Raw genomic sequence first — 14,485 nt, 5'->3', positions numbered from 1 at the left:
CAAGCTTGTCTGGCTGAGCCAGAGATTAAATCACCAGGGACATACTGAAGTATGCTCAACAGATCTTCAGAAACGTTGGTGAGATTTCCATGGAGTTAATAGATTCTTATCTTTTCTAGAAGAACTAAAAAAGATGAACCAATGCAGAGGAAAAGTGATCCAATTTCAAAGAATCAATCTAACTACAAATTCCTGCTCTGCATCCGACTCCTCGTTCATATAATACAGGATGTTATGAGGCTGTCCACACTAAACAGTGTGAGTGACTTCAATAATACAATAACAGAGTGATCCAAACTCCTAAAATAAACAAAACAAAAAAGATGGAGTCAGTGAACTCCATTCTTCCTCAGGAAACCCTTTTGAGGATGTCATGCAAAGACTCTCCATGCAACACTCCAGCAAATAACCCAAATGTGGCTGTAGGAGACCCATCATATGGACTCAGTTTTACTAGTTTATGCTAGTAACTTCAACAGGACCAAGCTGAAATGCCAGCACATGGTCATCCATTCTGTTTAGCTGTTAGCAAGCTCCCTGTGATCTCTGCTCATCACAGCTCACATTTTTCTCACCTGGGTGAGAGTCCTTATGAAGGATTGTTCCTGGTTGGCAACATGGGGGGAACTACCCTGTTTTGAGGGGAAAAACACGATGGCTTGAGCTGTGCTGTGTTGTTTGCCCTCAGAGTGCCAAGGGCCACTACCCAATGCCCTCAGAGGCCATGGTCTATTTTATTCACTAGAATAACCATAAGTCACAACCTCAGACCAATCGCCTTCCATAGCTGCTGAAACACAAATTCAGCATCTTGTTTTTTACTGTTGATGTTTTTGGTGGTGTTAGTATGCAGAGAAGCACAGGCATAATAGGGAAGTTTTTCTACTATGCCCTATTCCCATAACCTTCTTCGCATTTTCTTTAAATCCCAGGCATGCATTTCTCTTCATTATGGAAAATGTATGCTTAATTTAAGGCCCCAAACTGAAATGCTGCTTACAGTAATGCTTTCTTGAGTCTTATTAACTTATGAACTCTTGGTGGGTTGCCCAGCACTCAGAGCAGCTTTTCTGTTATTTCCAAGCTACATCAAAGTGTTTGTCTCAAGGGCCTGAGTTGGTTTTTTTTTTTTAATTTTCAGTGAGCGAAAGCCTCAAGAATAATTTTCTAATGTTAGTCGTGTGTGCTATAACTGCGTTTCTCTCTCTATGCTAAGCTTAGCAGTTCTTTGACACATAACACAAAGGGGAAACAGTACTTCAACACCAGACACAAGTGATGTGCAGGTTATCTGAGGTATTATTCCTTCTAGCAACCTTGGGAAGTCAGAAGAGGGCCTCAGCCATGCAGTGTGAATCTATAGCCAAATCTGTTTCCGTTATAATGGCTCGGGGTATTACACAAAGACCAGAGCAGACTCCAGGTGAACTTCAAGGCACTCCAGCAAGTATGACCTGAGCTTTTTCTTACAATAGCCCCTATCATTCCCACGTACGGTAGAACCACATCCATTAAGAGTATGTATAAATCCAAAGTTTGCTCTCTAGTTGGCAGCATTCATACCTGAAGATGAATCACGAACAATATGGATTACTCAGGTGTGCATGCTTGGAACAGTGACGGACCTTCCTTCTTTTCCTATAAGGCCAATTTGTACGACCAGCCCTTTTCCCCCCAAACTACATGAAGCCACAGCTGCAGAGTAAACACATTGCTGATGGGATCTGGAAGCCTTAGAGCAGCATATATTACAGACTCCAACCTCTTCTTCAGCACATATTAAACAATATTTAGGTGATTATTATCCATACATTTCCTGAACCATGCAGGGCAAAATTAACTTAATAACAGTCACTGTCCTGTAGAGAGACTCATAAGCTTCCACTGATGCCTGAAGAAGCAGCTGCTTCAGTCAGGGATGCGTGAGAACCAGAAAGCCCTTTTGCCTAGATGTAGATGAAGTAGGACCACCGCTGCACACCACAGAGCGACACGATTGTGCTCAGATTCAGCTCCTGCTCACACCCAGAGCTAGCAGCTGGCATATATTTTGCCACTGTATTTTACCTCACCAGTTTCTGGAAAACTTGAGAGCAGGTTAGCAGATTTTAATTCTACTATTTATCCTTCTCCTCGCTGGAAGCAAAGCTCTTTTTTGTTAACCTTTTCAAATGCATTGCATGGCTACTGATACAGTGAAGACTTCAAGCAGCAGCACAAAATGATGCCAGCAGTTCTGAACATTTATTGCCTCAGCAGGAGACTGCAAATCAAACACAGTGAACCAGCAGCTCTCCTTTTGGCAAGTAAGTGTCCTGCCTTCACTTCCCAAGGGATCAGAGCTTCTCGGCCTCTGGCCTCTGCTTCTTACAGAAGAAAGCTACTTACATCTATAAGCCCCAGAGATCTGTTTGACTAGAAGCGGTCCTTAAAAGCAACCTGGGGAGGACCTAAGTCCACAATGTGATTGCTTTATGTTGCTATATGAGATAAAGGAGTCACAGTGACCTTCTAATGCAACTCTCAGACTAAGGGCAGGTTTGTGCTAGCAATAAGCACTATGGACATGGATCTGCAAACACCAGCAGGGCTTGCTCCCTAATGCATACCACAAAATAGATACAGACATACGCTTGAGAGGAGTTCAGAGAGAACAATTTTATCATTTGTTGCTTGATTTTTTTCCTGTGGAGTAAGGGAGTGTGGGGATTAATCAGTATGTGTGCAGTGTGGATGATAAGAAATCATCGGCTCCCATGGGACAGGGAGAGATCCAGCCAGAGCGTGCAGCCCCATGCCTGGGGCAGCTGCATGCCACTGCTCTGTGCTGCCCCAGAGACCTGCACAAGAAAATCCAGAGATGCCATCCCATGGGCCTCCCTCGTGTACCAGGGGATGTGCTGATGGCAGGAGGAGATGAGGTTAACTGTTCCTGATTTTCCCCCTGGGCTGAGCCTCCTGCGCAATGCTCCGTAGGCGACACAACACAGAATCAGTCCTTTCAGCACGGACATTACCCAGATTGGGTGAACTTTGAGTCTCAGGCTGAGCTTTGCAGCTTACAGTCAGCTCTTTTAGTATGTGCTGGGTGATTTTATGCTATGTGTAGTGTATTGTAATCCACTATATATCCCCTTTTGCATTGCAGCTTCAAAGAAACACACTTCTTGCTTAAAAGTAAAATTCATTCACTTGGGGTTACAGGCAACCTTAAGCGACCCCAAAGGCAGAGGCAGGTAACAAAGACAAGACCTAATCCTGAAGCACGTTAATGCTGAGTTTTGTTGGGAATTTTGTCTGAGCTGGGGTGAGAGGATCTGGCCACAGAGAGTTTGTGGAAGCACAACTCTCTCAGAAAATGTAACCTATTGAACTTTTCCCAATTAGTAATCAGGCTCCTTTCATTCTTCTGAATTACAAATACCAGCAAGAGAGGGAGGGAGAAATCCACACCAATGCTTTACACCAATTAATTCCAACAGAACGTCAGAGTTTATGTATTATTAAACCTGCTGTATAATTATAGCAAAACCTCTTGCAGTGGTTTGTTAGATATCTTAAGTAATCACTTTTTTCCTACATCACTCCTTCATTTCTTTCACAATTTTATCTGTCATTAAATAGTTCTTTTCTTTTTTAAAAATCTCACAGTTCTTTGGTACTGATTAGACATCTTTCATCACTAACATTGCTCTAACATCAGTAGTAATACAGGACCAGACCATGGCCCCCTTACTCACAATAGCCAAAAGTTGTGCGAACCTCTGCTGACTTCAATGTAACCCCTTGTGTGAGCATCTGTTCACCAATGGAAGATGTTCACGATCTGACATGTGATGTTTTGTTGGTCTATAACACTGGGACTTCTGATTTCAGAGAACTTTTGAAAAGATAGTGGCTTATTGCTCATTCTGTCATTGATTTAAATCTTGACAGTCCTGTAAATAAGCACAGGTAAAAGAAAAATATTTCTACTAGCCCCATTTTATTGATGAGGAAAGGTGGGCAGAGGGATAATGTACCACTTCCAAGCCTTCCTTCATAGGTATTTTAGGAATAAGATGGAAAGTGACTGCAACACTCAGTACTGTGGCTCACGGGCCATAAGGCAGATTGTCAGGAGACTACTGTCTGCAGCTCCTGGGTTCATGCCTTCTGAGGCCAGGATGAAATCCAGACCTAAGTTGTTCCTATCTATTATTTGTGTATTTATAAGGTGTCAGTCGCTGGAGTACTGAAAGGCCAGACTAGCCTGAGGCCACAGTCTCAGCATCCAAACGGAGTTCAGATCTCAGGAATTCCTCCGTCCCATTCCCATGCTCCATCCCCTTCTCTGTGTGACATGAAAATAAAAATAAAGCTCAGCCTGTCGTTATCTCTAGGACTTCTTGGTTTGATATAATAGATATAAGTACGCCGTCACTGCTGCCAGTAAGTATTTAACTGTTTTGTCCACATTTCTACATGAGTTTTATGATGCGAAAGAGCAGTGGCGCAATCATATAAATCAGGAGACTTATATCAGGATTGCCATGATAAGCCAATTGCATTCCCCTTGCTTGGTGTGGACAAAAAGGAATAAGAGAAACAGTGGTGACAGAAAATATATGTTAACATTCAACCACATCTCCAACAAGCTCAGCAAAGTGCTTGTGCATTGTCTTAATTCATTCTCATGCTCTTTTTTGTCCTGTTCAAGACAACAAAAAATGCAGCTTGGGAAAAGAGTGAGGTAGTGGAAGAAGGGAACAGCTGGATTTTTGGGGTACTCTTTTGTTGCCCTAAGTGATTATCTTTTTCTAGTAATAACAATCATGTTGTGAGCAGTGAAGGTGACCTTTTATACAAGTCTTGCAACCTATGGGGACTTGGGAACCTCAAATCAAAATCTTCTGGGGAATCTAGAAAAGTTAACTCCTTTATTCTCCTCTTGCCTAATCCACAGTTAGAAACAAAGAGAACAGGGCTCACCTAATCAAGCATACCTGACTGTATCTGAGTTATCAGTGTTCCCTTTACCATTAACAGAAAGAAACAGGCATCTCAGCTAATGAAGGCCACATGAATCTTACTCTCTTTCTTTCTCTCCACTAGTTACGTAGGGGAGTTGTTGGCTACCTTAAAAATGGTTCTCTCTACTAAATTCCTACGAGACAAATCCCAATCTAAGTCACCACAGTTTAATCAGCTTTATCCTTATCATTTCTGGATTATGAACAGTTTAACACAAGGCATAAAGTGTATAACCCTTCATTTTATTTGCTTGAAATAAATATCGTAGCTTATCATTTCCCTGTTCTCTCTACACAGCTCCATCCTAAGGGCCCAACTCAATAGGTATCGCTCAGCCACAATTTCTCTTTAATGAGTAAGAAACAAGGGCCAAAGACCTGCAGAGCTTACAGGGCTTCTTTGCCCTCCTGTCTTTTAACTTCTCTCTCACCTAAGCTCTCATCATCATCTACAGCTTTTAGCAGCAGGTGGCCATGATAAAACAGGTCAGCTGCTGAAATTCTTCAGATAAATTTTGACAGTCAATTTGGATCAACAGTCTACAGGAATAGTGTATTTCTGAAAGCCACACTCAGTATATACCCCAGTGCAAATGGCTAATGTTCAAATATGTCAAACAGCTCAGGATTAACTGTACTGGAAGGTATGAATTTAATTTCCTCTGTTTAAGAATTAGAAGAGAAGCTTGTTTTTAAACTTCACAGTTGCAAAATAGTAATTTCATTTTACTTAGGGTTGTTTTCTGCGGGGTAGGGGGGTTGGTACCACATACAGCGTTAATTCAACAACATGCTTAAACACACACATAGTTTTAAGCAAGTAAGTAGCCCTAATGAAGTAAAGAAATGAATATTGTACTATACTTCAGTAGGCAAGACCTGAAAGTCTGAAAAATCATTTCTATATTTTTCCCCACAGAAAAAGCAATAGAAAAACAACTTATTTTTTTAAAACCTATTCATGCAGTAACTAATGGCTTGACTTTGGACTGTGGTATTGTCTTGGTAAACTTTCTTTCCAAGGTACTGCTTAGTTTACTCCAGAACAGGAAAAAAGCGAGCAAGCAAGAAAGATTGACACAGGGTTGTGTTTGAGGCCAGATTACCCAGAGGCAGAAAGTGGTGGGCAGCCTTCCTTGGGACCCTGTTCCAGTGACATAGTATGTCTTTTCATTAGAGAAAAAATGCTTTCAAAGGCATCATAGCAACTCCTGAAGGACGCTCTGACTTTCAAAATGGGACAGAGAGTTACTGTTTAACACTGAAATACTATTTATTAGATAAACATTAAATTTAAATAGCAAGAAAACACATGAAACCATTGCAAAAGTTAATGTATTTTCTTCGCTGCAGCTTTGTCTTTCATGTTACTTTTCCTGAAGAAATAGTTTCATATTGGAGCAAAGGTTCAAAAAGCACCAGTAATATAAACTTGCTCCGTAATATTGTGTATTCTCCACACTGTTCCATCACTGATTTCAATGTCTACTCCTGAATAATTGCTTTCTTTTTCACAACTCAAGGATCTTCTCATTGGTGCAGGAAGAAAGTAAAAACTTCTGTGTGTGTGACATCAGTCTGCTGCCACAGCAATGCGTGTCATCTTACATGCAACCTTTCAGGCTAATTTCTGCTCTTAATTATACTTGATTCATGCTGTTGCCTTGCATACTTTTGCAGAAATTTAAGAGAGGAGAGAGATCTATTGCAAGACTATTATCGGTACAGCTCTGCTCCCATGCTAATCTTACTTCACTGGTTTCAACCAAGTTGCTCCTGATTTATATTAGTTTACCAGAGATGAGGTTCAAGCATGAAAATTATCGGGAAGTAATAGACCTTTATTCAAAATAAAAATATTTTTCCTCATTAATCAGGAAAGGCTATGGAAAAAGTAAAGAAGTGACTTTACATTTGCTGATATGTGGGAACATTTGCCCAAGTACTAAATCCCCCTTTAAAGAAAAATAACATGTGCTCAAGCTTTAAAAGGAGTCCAAACAGAGGATTAATTGAGGAGATTGATTTCAGTTCTCCCCACCCTAGTTTAATAGACTTTTTCCCAACTGGGTTTTGGGGAGTTTGGTCTTTTAAACCACTTGTTCTTAACAGCATTAAGGAAGAAATCTGGGAATTGATTTATCGTGAGGATTTTCCATTGTACTCAATGGACATTCTGTACTGCCTTTTTTTGCATGCTGTCTAGCTAATACGAATCTGTTAGATTTTATACTTTGCATCTACTAGTATCATATATCTTACTTAAACACAAAAGACCTAGAGCCTGTATTAAAAAAAGAACATTTCATGCCCATATTTTACTGCGACATATAGCTCTTATTTTCAGGTTGCTTGGGACTGTAAACTTGCTCATACACTACTATGCTTTAGAACTGCCGTGTATTAGTTGAGGAGCATAGAGTTAGATCGAACCTGAGAACTAAAAATCTTCCATAATAAATGTAACATTTGACCACAGACCAAAGCCTGGCTTGGTTTTGGGTCATAAAGGTGCAAGTCCCTCATCAATCAAGCTCTTTTTGAACTGATCTAATTCCAGGACATTAACTCTTAAAAGCCCCAGGAGCCAAAACAGAGAGGAAATTACTCCTTTTAACAGAGGATGCTCTTGTAACTGCAGCACCGCGACCCACCGACAAAGACAGACAGCTGTATCCCACGCTGCAGGAGCAGGAGCTCAGGGCAACTCTGCTACATCTACGCTTGGTCATATCACAGGTGGGGACAAGCGGTTGGAGGCAGCTATTTCTCCACGTTGTTCTAACCTCCTGCTATTTAAAGCTCTGGCACAGAGCAGCCTGATCCGGCTTTACTGCAGCTCTGCTAGCGGATTTGGTCCTGCGCTGCATACGCCGGCGTAACTCGGACCGGAGTCAGGCACACCAGGCCAGACCCTTGGCTGCGTTTGCAGACCACACACCCAGCAGGCTTAGCCTTACATCAGCTAGTAAGAGCTAGAGCTGGTCAAAAACCAGAAGGGGAATACTCCTTTTTTTTTAACAGCGTAATTTTTAATTATGAAACTGTTCTTCCAGGTTCATTTAAGTCACAAGAGATCAGAACAGCAGGCAGGGGATCAGCTCCCCAGAAGAGTATCCCAGGCATACCCCTTTCTCTCTAGGAACAGATATGCCCGTACTATGGCCAGAAACTGCTGACTCTGTGATGCAAAGCACATGATCTGGCCCCTACGCTACATTTCCTGTCAAAGCTGTACCTAGAATTTATGAAACTCTGGTGATTTTTTTCCCCTCTGTTCTGTTTTAGATCAGGCTGAGAATTCATCTGAGCATTCAGAGATTTTTAATATCGTCTTTTTCTGGCTAAACAGACGTAATGTTTTATTATTTTCCCACATTGCAGGCTTTCCAAAACGTACTGCTTTTATAAGCATAAATGTAAGAAGAGGGAGAGAAAATGGGTAATTATATGTCCTATCCTTTCTTATCAAAGCTCTGTGTTGGAAAAGAGGGAGAAATTGAGAAAAATTGAGAATAAAATTTATTGTAGACATTATTTCTCATCTCAGCTGAATGTCTTCCAACTAAGCTTCCTCTCCCAAACCCTGTGATTTCAAAGACTGTGTATGATACATTTTACATGCAAGGATTTTAATTTTTTTTTGCAATGCAAGAAAATAATGTTTCCAGTCTAACTCAAATACCAGGAAAAAAAGTGTGTTCAGTGATATCTCCCAGAACTAGTGCTGCATTATGATTGTACAGAGAATTGAAAATGCCTGGCCTGCCTATAGAAACCAGCTGGGGAAAAAAAAAAGAAAAAACCCTATTCCTACAGGAACCTGAAGGAAAGCACAATTAGTGGATGTTCTCACTTAATCTCCAAAAGCTATAGCATGTGCTCCTTTCCCCAGGACATATATTAGTGATCTCAAAGGAGCATTTGCCTGTCACATTACACCCTGGAGCTTTGAATTGATATTTGCCTACTCCTGTCAACCTCAAGCACTTAAAAGTCATGACTCCTACCCCAGGCCAGTATGTGATGAGTTCCCAAATTCTTAGATGCATTTTTCTGGCTAATTTTTCATTAGAAAGTTTAGATCATATTTTTAGATCATATCTTCCCTTGCCAGATATCCATACGGTATTTACAGTGCTGCCAGAGCCAAAATATTGAGAATATCGAGAAATACTTTTGGAAGTTCTTTGCAAGACCTCCATTTGGGAGCCCCACCTGTGGTCAGCTCACAGTGGCTTTGTCTGGGCGTTATGTCTCCCTTAGTTTCACATCAATTCAGTGACGTTCATCCCCACGTCTACAACTTAACTTTGCAAGCAGCTCAGCCCAGAGAGCAAAAGCAAGCACACACTCTCCAGCTATAGAGCAGTTCGGCCCCCAGCCTCACATCTGTTTCTTGACCTAGCATCATCCCTGCTCCTTCTGCAGCATTGGAGGCTCCACGTCTGATGGGGTCAGTCCAGGGAGGAGTCCAGCCCCCTCCCCTCCTCCTTGTCTGAAGAGGGATGGAGGCTCCGGCAGATGCCTTCTTCTGAGACGGCAAGATAAGAGCAGGGATGGGGCAGCAAGGCCCACAGTCCTTCTGAACTGCTGGGTCTTTTCCTGATCCCCTCTTCTTCTTCCCTCCTGTGGGATTAATACGGGGTTCTCCCTCATCCACATTCCTACACCAGCTCATGCATGAGAGGGAAGGAGTCCTGTGGGCTGCCCCCAGCAGCCCCGCTGGATTCCCTGTGGCTGCTGGGGACATGGCAGAGGCAGCTAGCCAGGACTGCAAAGCATGCAAGGGCTGCGACCTCTTACCCCACTGAGACCTCTGTGTCTGTTGGACATGCTCTTACTACCAAAAAGTCTTAAAATGGGGCAACCTCTTCCCACCTGTCCTGGGCAGCCCCAGTCAGGTTGCTCGTATTCAGCCACCCTAGCAGGAGATATGTTGTGTCTAGGGCTGCTTTCCAGTGACTTCTTTTATCTCTTCCACTAGAAATTCCCTGGCACTCCCTTTCATAAAATATCCAGTTTATCACTGTTTCTCATTACTTTTAGTGACCAAGCTGTACTTAAACATGCAGCTATCAGTTACACTCACTGTTCAATACTCAAGTGGTAAAATTAGCTAATCAGTCATTCACACAAGAGGCAAGCTTGAAGTTTGGCCTCGGTTCCTGAGACAGATTATTGAAGTTCTTAGTATAAATTGCAGTTCTGCTATTCAGTTATAAACAGCTACTGGGGTTACCCCAGCAGCAGTGAGAAAATTAGGAAATCTAATTGAAAACAATGCATTTTGCACCTCTGCATTTAGGCACAGTGTGGATCAAATTCCTTGAATGAAAACTCTACAGGATGACATGGATGTTATGAGTTAAGACAAACCCAGAGGTTCACACGAAAGATCATTTACCTCATTGAAATTCAGTTTTGAGGTGAATGTGTGCTTTGGGTTTGAGCTTAACATGGGACAAGGACCTTTCACATTTTCCAACGCACCCAGCTCCTCTACATCTATTTTGTGCTAACCTACTGTCTTTCTGATATTACGGCATTGCATAGGTAAGAAAGAGGAAGAATGGTTGCCTGTTTATGAGCACAACTTCTACCTAGTCAGTGTTACGAAGCACAATGAATACTTCCACACAGCAGTATTTTTAAAACTAGTTCCAGCCTATTGAGTAAGGCTGAAGAGGGAATAACTGGGAAAGAGTGTTGCTGTATTCCAGATCACAATGGTCTGCCCTATACTTATATACCGTCTATCCTTTAGTATCTGAGAAATCATGAAGAACATCCAGGCAGTGGAGGTCCCCATAAGATTCAGAGCAAAGAATAGGGAAGTCCTACTTGAAATCAGGATGAAACACTCAGGAGAGTTAGCAAACCTAGCAATCTGAAGACAGCTGCCTGAAAAATGGCAGAGAGAGAAAATGGAGAAACAGGTTGTCTATGAAATAGGAGTAATAGTTAAGAAGTTTGCTACTGCTGAGTGGAGCAGCAATACGACAAGACGGGGTGATGGTGAGGAACTGAGTAGGCTCTGGTTACCCTTTTTATCTTTTATCTTGGAGGTTATTCTTTATATATTTTCTTCAACCACTTGGTCCTAAGGACTGGATTAGCAGCCTTACATCCTTCACTATTAATGTACTTGTCAAAGAAATTGTAGTTAAGCTATCTACATCTTTCCACCTCTGGAAGTCCTGTTAAAGGACTTCTCTGTAACTAGGATCTTGCACACGGGGCAAGAAGACTCACATGCATTTCAGAGATTCAGGGGCAGAGTCATGGAGAGCAGAGCTCTCCACCACGGTGATGTATAACCAGGAATCAGTCAAAGGAATCGAGTGAAGTGCAACACCTCCAGCAATATCCCACAATGGGATTGATTTTGATGATTGTTTCAAGATTTATCTCAACTGTTTAATCTCCCGCTCCTTGAATGCATTTACTAGCACACTGCCTACTTCTCACCCTCCACCACACCTTCTGCAAGCCTACTGCATCAAAGAAGGATCATTTTGCACACTGACAGTAACGTAGCATCTCAAAAGTACCTGTGCACAAGGTCACACAAGGTCATCTTTTTTCATTTGCATCGGGGAGGGGTGGGTGTTAAAGAAAGCAAGGCCAGCAAATCTCTAATAGTGAACAGAGTACCACAGTTTCTACTAGATTCTGTTTTCCAGGCAAAATTCTGCTTCCAGAGTAACACAGCCAATTCTCACTGACCTCAGCAGGAGCCATGGGTGAGTGTCTGAGGGCAGAGTTTGTCTCTTTGATTTTTTTGTGGATCAAGGAGAGAGAAACTGGTGTTCCAGGATTACCAGGTCCAAACTAATGCACCAAACATACCCACTACTTCATATACATTTTATACATATTCAGTTACATATTACCTTGCACCTTGTATTTCACTTTTGTTTGTGAAACAAAAAAAAAAAAAGACCGTGTTTCTCTTCCATTCCATTTCTGTGAACGGTAAATCAGACTTCAGAGAGCTCACAATTTTTGCTCATGAAAGTCAGATTGATAAAATCAGTTCTGGACACAGCGCTGGTCACCTCATTTTTGGATGCTTTCTTCCTGGAATGGAATCTGTTAAACAAGCACCCTGGTCCCGGCGGGCACCTCCTGACAGTGACACACGCAGCAGCAGAGGTGCTGAGAGAGCAGGTGGTACAGGGATGGTATGTCAGGGGAGGGAACCTAATAGCAAATGTCATAGAACGAGGTAAAAATGAGATCCCGCCTCTCTTCTAATCAGGTCCCAGATACATGCCTAAGTGATTTAATGAATGACAACCGGAAACCTCATCTGGATTTAGACACTTAAGTTATCCCTTTGGCTCTCAGCGGCTCACTCTTCATTATTTTAAAGATGTCCTGCAGTGATTATCCATTATTTACTTAATAGTTTCTTGTTTAAAGCACTTGACTATGTGACAGGCCTAGGATGAAGTAATTTCCCTGAGTAGAGCAACAACAAGGGAATAAGGGAGAGCAAAACTCTTCACTGCTGCTGCCAAAGCTGTATCACCACCCAGGACGGAGAGCGAGACCCGTGACGCCAGGGCGAGCGAACACAAGCTACAGTGCGGCTCTGCTGCCCAGGGGCATGGGCAGCTCCCAGCCAAGGCTAAGGCTTTGGTCCGCATCTCAAGCTTCAGCATGCTTATACAGCAGGAATTAAACAGTCACTAGTAAAATAAGAAACAGTGCTGGGAAGGCAGATAATCCCAGGCCTCCAGTTGTGTTTTCTTATACCTCTATTTCCTTACTCCTCCTCGATCCCGCTCCCTCTTACACCCTCCCTGGTCAGATGAATGGTTACTTTCCTGCCCAGCACCCTCTGCCCTGTTTCTCCAGCACAGTTTTCAGGCCATTCCTCTGCAAGATAAGAGATACGAATTTTAGCCCTTAAGCTGTGGATGGAAGAGAAACAAGGTAGCCAAGCCTCAGGTTAGTGTTCTGGTGACCAGGCTGACGTACAAAAGATGGGAATCACGCTCTCCACCATCAGCTATGTGGATCTGGGCCTGAACTTCTTCCAATTGCCATGCACCCCCTTGATTTCCCAAGCCAAAACCACCTTTTAGGAAGTACGAATGCAGATACAAATTTTCTAAAGAGAGTGCTCTCTTCTCTGTCTGGGTAATGTCTGCAATGTCTTTGATCAAGTCTTAACTTCAAAACTATATAGATTGGAAAAGAAAATGCTTTCACTCAATGAATGCCATTTCTTCCATCTTTTCCCCTTTTAAAATCTGTTTTCATTTTGTGTGTGTGTGTGTGTGTGTGTGTTAGCTACACTTGAAAAATTATGAGCTAGGGGTCAGTGAGATATTGCAGTGGTTTGACATAGATTTGACAAGTACTGACTAATCCTGACAAATTTCCCACTGATTACATTTCAAGATACAGTTTTGCCACTGGATGAAAGAATAGCGACTTTGTAAGATATCTTTGTGGGTGAGCAAATTTCTCAGATTAGTACAATGAGAAGAATGAAAAGGATCCCAACTAACACATGCACAAGAAAATACTGTTTTCTAAGTACGAAGAAAATGTGCTGAAAGATTGTACAAAAGGTTGTGGTTCTGTAATTTTTCTACCCAATTTTAAGTGCATTGGCTCAGGTGCTTTCCTTTGATGTGATTAAACAGTGTACAGAATAAAATCATATTGTATTATAGAGAATCTCAAAACAATCTGAAGAGTACAGTCCTGAGAAATTTTCTTTCCAATTGGCTTAAACTGGCCAAATAATGCAGTGTGAGTTCGCCAAATCCCGCTTCTCTGACTTCCAGTGTTTTAACTTTCTGGAGTTTCCATTATATCAGGTTTAACTACATAAAATGCAAGCAAAGAAATATAAGGTATATTCAGCTGACAAATCAGGCAACTTGACATATTTTTACATGTCAACCTTGACAGACAGATAGGCAGTGCCTGAGAAAATGACAACTCCAAAGGAACAAGGATGCCTTTTTACATCCAGTACCTCAGCTTACTTAATTGTTGACACTTCACAGAGGCAATTAATATACAACGAACCTTACAGGATGGAGAATGAAAAAGTACAAAAACTTTGGCAACACTCCCCTCTAACTAGACCTAGAGAGAGACCTAGTGCTAGAGGGAGCTGTCAGGGCTATAGCAAATTGTCCTGGGACACTCCGTGGAAGAGAGGAAACCTGAACAATAGATCAGTGCTTAATTATCAACTGCTTGGGTTGCATCTTCAGTGAAGATACTTGATATCTGAATCTGGCAAATACTGGGGGAAAAAAAGAACAAGCATTCAAATTCTGTAAACATTTCTGATTTTCAGAAATATTGCCTACTCGTTATCCCCTTTTCCTTCTGTTGGATTTCTGGCTCTTTACCATCTCCAAAAAACATCCTTTGATTTATTTACTCGCGGCTTTTATGTTTCCATGAACTCCCATGTTACCAAGTTTTACAACTTAAAC

This window comes from Aptenodytes patagonicus, chromosome 1, assembly GCF_965638725.1.
Source record: "Aptenodytes patagonicus chromosome 1, bAptPat1.pri.cur, whole genome shotgun sequence".
In the NCBI taxonomy this organism is placed as follows: Eukaryota; Metazoa; Chordata; class Aves; order Sphenisciformes; family Spheniscidae; genus Aptenodytes; species Aptenodytes patagonicus.
Note: the sequence above shows the minus strand (reverse complement) of the source record.